The 7,681-nt window shown below is 49.4% G+C and overlaps 1 protein-coding gene across 1 annotated transcript in view; it reads left to right on the forward strand.

The window, feature by feature from the left end:
- The first annotated feature begins 7,501 nt into the window (after window positions 1–7,501).
- The window catches only part of ERGIC2 (ERGIC and golgi 2), a 51,922-nt gene continuing 51,742 nt past the window's right edge, over window positions 7,502–7,681 (forward strand). Inside the window, exon 1 of the mRNA XM_026648692.2 lies at window positions 7,502–7,667. The gene's annotated coding sequence lies outside the window, so the exon portion shown is untranslated. The remainder of the gene's footprint in view (window positions 7,668–7,681) is intronic.

The raw sequence follows: 7,681 nt of genomic DNA on the forward strand, positions 1-7,681 counted from the left end.
TCAATTATCCCTAAGTATTATAAGGAAATAGGCATTTGTGATAGCACATCCCAACCATAAGTCATGTTGTGTAAATGAAAACTATATTGTATTTAATTTCTTGCATGTGTCATTCATTACTTCACTGCCAGTATTTGACCCTAATACAGATCTATTTAATGAATTAGCTATGGTCTCCACAATGCAAGATTTAAGTATGAACAATACAGGAAATCGCTTTACTAGTCTTATTCTTATCATTATGTAGATTGATTTTTCTATTATTTCGATTACCTTTGTCTATAAAGTTTCTATGTGTGCTTCACCAAATTTTATCTTCTAATCAAATTCCAAGTAGAAACTGGAACAGAACCCGTTATCTGTGACCAGTATGTTGAAGCCTAATAAATAATCAGTTGTAACTGTAATAATTAATCAGACTACAAAGGAGAGAAAACCATTGTCTTAGATGATTTGTAGGTGCAATTTATGTATATGCAACTTCAAAGGAACTTTTGGAAACAATAGTTATTAATGCCAAACTGTTTATTCAAGGAAACATAGTTTCATAGAATATTGAATAAAACTGTAGTTGTCTAATATGTGTTGGAGGCCACAATGTTCCCAAGTGCACCTGTGTAAATATCTTTGTTTAAATGCTAACATAATGTCTTCATGTTAACCGTTTATTCAATTACAGAAGTACTTCCTCAAAACTGACAGTAAAGTCAAAAGAAACAAATGTTTGTATTATTGACTACTGGATATTCTGTCTATGAAGACAGACACATATTAGTCTAGCAGTGATGATTTAGGATTCACAATACAACTGTAATTAAAACAGGGATTCAGATCAGTGACCTATTTACCCCATGTCCTACAACTAGCCAATAAAACTCTATTGTGAATTAAAGGGACAACTTCAAATTAGCTATTTCACTATTAAATCTCAGATGCAAACTAACAATCAGTAATTTACAAATCATTTACAAGTTACAACCTCATTTGGTTTAGACTAAGCATTGTCCCTTGTCACCTGCACCAATCCCCTTGAATCATCACCATCACTCTTTGTCCCAGCTTGAACACCCCCCCATCCACCCAGGCCACACTCACCATGACTAGGGTGTTCGCTGAGCTGTGTGCTTGCCAAGGGTCAGTGAGAAACTGATTGGTATGTTACAAGAGTTGTATTTTACTTTTACTGCACTGTTTCAATGCTGTAACTGAACTAACAATCATGCTTCTGTGTATTGTTTCTTGTGCTTCTACAGGCCAAAGCACAGCAAGGAGGACATGTTCCGGGCAGTGATGCAATCCTCTGAGGCAGAAAAAAGAGAATGTAGGGAGTGGAGAGAAATGGAAAGGTGGGGCAGAAAGGAGAACCAGGAGCTCATATAAAAGGCCCAGGAGTGGATGATAAAAGTCATGGAGGTGCAAACAGAGATGCTGAAGTCCCTAACCATGCTACTGTCAGAATAGATGTGTGCTCACCCTTCCCACCACCCATGGCAGTCGATTCAGAACTGTGTTCCATGCCCTCCCCAAACTCTGCCCACCCATTTCTTGCAAATTCCTGGAGCATCTCGATACCCCATTGACTCCACCCCTTCAGACAGCTTCCAAAATGATAGCTGGACTTATGGGCAGCTATGAGAGCCCACATTGGCCTGCACTGCTATCTCCCTTTCCACCAAGCCTTTTGAGTGTGTTTATTGGTGTTTAATAAAAACAAACTCTCTGAAAGATAACCAATTTTTATTTGTGTCCTACAAATTGTGATTGCAGCTGCTAGTAAAACATATACATGCAGTTTAATCATTTGCTTACTGCAAATCCCACTGAGGAATTGTCACAATTGTTAGGCAAACAAACAAAATTCAAATTAATGAAGCATGGTAGATTGCTGTCTAGAAATACACATTACTGGTTCTCATTCTCAAAATGTTGCCTCAAAGCCTCCCTGGTTTGAATTGCCCCCCACTGTGCCCCTCTAATAGCCCTGGTATTAGGCTGCTCAAAATCAGCAGCCCAGTGATCTGCCTCAGCACTCCACCCTGTGCAAACTTTTCACTCTTGCACTATGATCATGCACTATGCAGCAGGCAGTTATGACCATGGGAATGTTTTCCTCACTTAGATCTAACCTGCCATAAAGGCATCGCCAGTATGCTTTTAAACTACCAAATGCACAGTCCACGGTCATTATGCACCTACTCAGCTTATTGTTGAAGTGCTCCTTTTGGCTGTCCAGGTTTCCAGTGTAAGGCTTCATGAGCCATGGGAGTAACGGGTATGCTGGGTCTTCCATGATTATTATTGGCATTTCAACGTCCTCCGCTGTAATCTTGGTCTAGAAAGAAAGTCTCTGCTTGCAGCTCTCTGTACAGGCCAGTGTTCCTGAAGACGCGTGCATCATGCACCTTCCCAGACCATTCTGCACTGATGTCAGTGAATTGCCCATGATGATCCACAAGTGCCTGCAATACTATGGAGAAGTACCCCTTTCTATTGATGTACTCCGTCGCAAGATGGTCTGGGGCCAAAATTGGAATATGCGTTCCATCTATTGCCTCACCACAGTTAGGGAATCCCATTTCCACAAAGCCATCCGCTATTTCACACACATTGCTAAGAGTCACAGTCCTTTTTGGCAGGATGTGATTAATAGTCCTGCACACTTGCATTAACGCAGCTGTTAGGATATAGATATTCAGGTCTGTTTGCAAAGGCCTATACTTTAAGAATGTAGGTATATGTTTATTATTTAGCTAGTTATAGAGGTATAAAAAAAACAACAACAAAATCTCTGCCTGCCTGTATAGGGCCTTTTTTTACTGTAACAGTCTAAGGCTCTGTTCTTAGGCTAAGTAAGGCCTTTGTCTAAGCAGGAGAGGCAGCCATAAGCTGGGAAGCAAAAGGTCACATCCTCACATTTCAAACTAGTTACATTAAAATAAGGCAATCTGGGGCTGTTAAAAAGGTGATCCAATCTATCACCTCCAGAGAAAGGGAAGAGCCTAAAAGATTTCAATAGTTTGATAGCATCCTGTCTGGCAAGAACTCACTTATCAATAGCTGGGGTGTAAAATCCTCATTTCTATATTGTTTTATTACTGTAGTCTCCACTTTCCTATTGTTTGTCTGTATAATCTCTGTTTGGTTTTGTGATTGTTTTTGTTTGCTGTATAATTAATTTTTTTTAGTGTAAATGAATTAAGGTGATGGAATATGATTGGTTAAATAATCATGTTACAATGTGTTAGGATTGGTTAGTTAAATTTCAGTAAAATGATTGGTTAAGGTATAGTTAACCAGAACTCAAGTTTTACTATATAGTCTGCAGTCAATCAGGAAGATGGACCTTTGGTCTGACCCGGTACGGCCGTTCTTATGTAACAGGGAATGGGGGTGGGGGAATTAAAATCATGTTTCGCTAAGGGGCGGGACTGGGAACAGGGAATGGGAACAGGGACACAGGCAAGACTCTGTGGGGTCAGAGCTAGAAAGGGAGACACTAAGGAAGGAAACGGGAATCATGCTTGCTAAAAGTTCACCCCAATAAACATCAAATTGTTTGCACCTTCAAACTCTGTTCTTGCAAAAAGGACCAGGAAAGTAAGCGGGTAAAGAAATAAGCCCTCTAACAGCAGCCCTCACAGTCAACTTCCTGACTCCAAACTGATTAGCAACCGACTGGTAGTGGTCTGGAGTCACCAACTTCCACACTGCGATTGCCACACACTTCTTCACTAAGAGATGTCCTTGTGCATCAGGGCTGGGGCAAGCTCTGCACACAGTTCCAGGAAGGTGGCTTTCATGGGCAGTGGGTATCATAGACCGGGGAGGCTGTACCTAGTGTGGCCCCACCCACACTCCACCCCCAGGCCCTTTCCCGCAGTGCAGTTCCTTCCTGCTCTTCCGTAGTAACCCAGGTTGGCTGGGACTGGGGTGGGCTGGCGTTGGCATGCCGCCAGGACTCGGGGCAGCTGGTGCTGGAGCTGGGGCTGCGCTGCCCACCTGGCACTTGGGGCACTGGGACCGTGCCACCTGGAGCTGGCAGCACTCCGGAGCTGGGGTTGGGGGACCGCCCAGAGCTCTGGGGCTGGGGACCTAACCGGAGCTCTGGGGCTGGGGCAGGCGGGCCGGGGGCCACATTGTGGGTGCTCTGGGCCCCTGCAGGGGAGGGAGGGCAGAAGGGGAGGGTGAGGAGCAGGGCCTCAGGCAGAAGGGGAGGGGCCAGGGACTATCCTCCCCAATGGCCGGTTCAACAGCTGCCCATGGTGGCTTTCCGCATCCAAAAGTTCTGCAGTCACTGCTTGTCATCCCAGACTTGCATAACAATGAGATCCCTCCATTCAGTGCTTGTTTCCCAAGCCCGAAAGCGACGACCACTGTGTGCAGCTGCTCCATGAATGCCATAAGTAATCTGGTGTTTTTTTCCATGGCACACAGTAGGGCAGAGAACTCTGATTTCTGTTCAGATTGGGAGCTCATGATATACTGCATGTGTTATCCTGCATGCATGTGCATGATATATCTGTGATGTGTTAATGACAGTTACCACAAAAGTAGAGAGCAGTGCAGGATCCATCCTTTCACACAGTGATGGAGGGTGCACAGTACACAGGGGCCATTGAAAAAAATGCCGCAAAACACAGTCGGAAGCCCACAGAATGCTGGGACGGAAAACAATGCATCATGGGACATTGAGCCCGCCTCCATGACATACTGTGATCCCCTCCGGCTTCCCAGAAGTCTTACCTGCAGAAGGTGGTGAGTAGCACCATGGGATCGCTACCCACAGTGCACTGCTCTCTCTGTCGATGCTAGAACACCAAGTGTGGACGGACTTTGCCCACAGGGGAAGTGTAGTGTGAACATGCAATAGTGATATTATTATAGCGCTTTTCGATTGCCCACATAACTTTTGTTGACAAAACTCTGTAGTGTAGACAAGGCCTCACTGTCTCTACAGTTCACTTGGGTCACCTTTTCAAGATTTTCTCTACAACAACTCAATTGAAAGCTGTGATTCTCACCTGTCAAAGTCTGGGGCTTTAAGAAAAGCACCAAATAGCGCAAGACTCATAGTGCGAGACTCACAATAAAATCATGAGTGTTACGTTAGCAACACTGGCTCCCTCACCCAGTGGCGGCTCCAGGCACAAGCGCTCCAAGCGCGTGCCTAGGGCGGCAAGCCGCAGGGGGCGCCCTGCCGGTCCCTGCGAGGGCGGCAGTCAGGCAGCCTTCGGCGACTTGCCTACGGGAGGTCTGCCAGTCCCGCGGCTTCGGTGGCAATTCAGCGGCGGGTACACCGAAGCCGCAGGACCGACGGACCTTCCGCAGGCATGCCGCCGAATCCACGGGACCAGGGACCTCCCGCAGGCATGCCGCCGAAGGCAACCTGCCTGCTGTGCTTGGGGCGGCAAAAAAGCTAGAGACGCCCCTGCCCTCACCTCCAGGGGCGGCTCTAGGCACCAGCAAAGCAAGCACGTGCTTGGGGCAGCCCATTTGCAGGGGAGGCAGGGATCCAACATGGGAGCTGAGAACCAACAGGGGGCCCTGGGAGCTGTAGTTCCTTGGTTTGCTCCCTGCCTATAGAGCCAGCCCTGGAGCAGGGAAAGAACTACATTTCCCAGCATTCCCTTGGCCACTACCAACAGGAAAGAGGGGGAGGGAGTGAGGAAGCTGAGACCTCATGCTACAGCCTGCTGTGAATGGAGAGCTGCACTGTGAAGGGTAGGGATACCATATTTTAACATTCAAAAAATAGGACATTCCACGGGGAGGAAGGGTAGCCCCACCCTGCCACCATCCACTCCCTCCGACTGCCCCCCACAGAAACCCCAACCCATCCAACCCACCCTGCTCCCTGTCCCCTGATTGCCTCCTTCCAGGACCCCACCCCCTATCTAAGCCTCCCTTCTCCTTGTTCCCAACTGCCCCCTCCTGAGAACCCCCCGCAAGTTCCCCCCTAGAACCCCACCCCCTAGCTGTCCCCTGACAATCCAATGGGACTCCCATGCCTATCCAACTGCTGCCTGTCCCCTGAGTGCCCCCCCGAACTCCTGACCCATCTACCCCCCCTTCTCCCTGCCCCTGACTGCCCCCCCAAACCTCCACCCCATCCAACCCCCCCTGCTCCCTGTCCCTTGACTGCCCCCCTGGAACCTCCTACCCCTTCTCCAACCTCCCAGCCCCCTTACCGTGCCACTCAGACCAGCGTGTCTGGCTTCGCGCAGTGCCAGACACACTGCTGCATACATGCTGCAGTGCTCCCCTGCGGAGCCACAGCCCCCTCCCCCCTCCAGCACCTGCCTTCCAGATTTGAACACCTCAAAATTCAGGAGTGCTCAAGCTCGGTTTGGGCAGCTGTTACTTCATTTCTCCCAAATCAAATATACTGATCCACTGTAACTTGCTGTAGAAAAAGTAGGATAAAATTGAGCAAGAAATGCTTCCCAGTGGTTATTAGGACTGGAATTGCTATTTTCAACAGCCATTGCCTTTTTTGTTTGTTTGTTTATTTAAAAGGAAGACAGTGATATTGCATTGGCAAATTCCCCATAGAAAGAAAGAGTGGAACAAAAGAATAATAAAGGCACCTCAACTTTTCCTCATTTATGGAGGACAGTCTTATAATTTGCACCCAGCTATTCTCCAATCACACAAGCTGAAAATTGTTTCACTTTACTGCAGTTCTGTAACCATATGGGAACCAATCCTGTCTGTGTTCTGTGCACATCTAAAATTCCTGCTGAATGACCCGCCCTGGGAGCGAGTTACCAGTGACCCAGGGCTGCGGCGGAAGGAGGGTGCGGGTGGGGGGCAGAGCCCAGGGCTGGGGCGGCAGGGGGGTGCGGGTGGGGGGGGGGGGAGAGCCCAGGGTGTGGGCGGCAGGGGGGTGCAGCAAGGAGCCCAGGGCTGGGACCCGGGGGGAGGGGGGGACAGCCAAAATTATTTTCGCTTGGGGAGGCAAAAAACCTACAGCCGGCCCTGCTCACCCCTGCAACACAGTGGGGCAGGCAGTAGAGAGGAGGCGGCTAGTCCCAGCTTTCCCTCACTAGCAACAGCCCAGCCAGAAAGGGAGCAGGACTGGGGGACAGGAGCTGATAGCAGGGTGCTGCATTGCCAACAACGCTCATGCTCTTATCAAGAGTTTCATGCTATTGGGTGATCTTCTTTAGCCCCCAGCTCCGGGAGTCCTGGGATTTTGTAAGAATCGCAGCTCTTTAAAAAAACAAAAACAAAAGCTGTTTCCAGCCCTCGGGGTGAGGGAGGGCGTGGGCTGGAAACGCGACCCCCAAGTCAGCAGACAAGGAGCGGTAGCTGCTACTGTCAATCGGTTCAATCGCGGCTGGATCCCGGCTCCAGCAGGAGCAGCGGGCGGCCCCGACGCCAGGCAGGGAGGGAGGCGGGAACGCCCCTGCTGGAAGCGAGGAGCAGAACCATAGAGCGCGGCCTCCGCGGAGAGCTAGACAGGCACATTCTCGGTCCCTTCCAGCCGCCCCGTCTCGGAGCTTGCTGGCAGTAGGGCACGCGCGGCCTTCTCATTGGCCCGGAGGACACCCGCTCCAGACCCGGAGACGCAGACACGGGCCACGGGGCTGCCAGAGTCGAGCGCGGGGAAGAGCTCGCCGCCGCCGCTCGGTCACTGGCTGGCCGGGATCCGGGCAGGCCGCGAGGTAGGCGCCTCTCC

Source organism: Terrapene carolina, unplaced genomic scaffold, assembly GCF_002925995.2.
Source record: "Terrapene carolina triunguis isolate 2854851 unplaced genomic scaffold, T_m_triunguis-2.0 Scaffold68, whole genome shotgun sequence".
NCBI lineage: Eukaryota > Metazoa > Chordata > Testudines > Emydidae > Terrapene > Terrapene triunguis.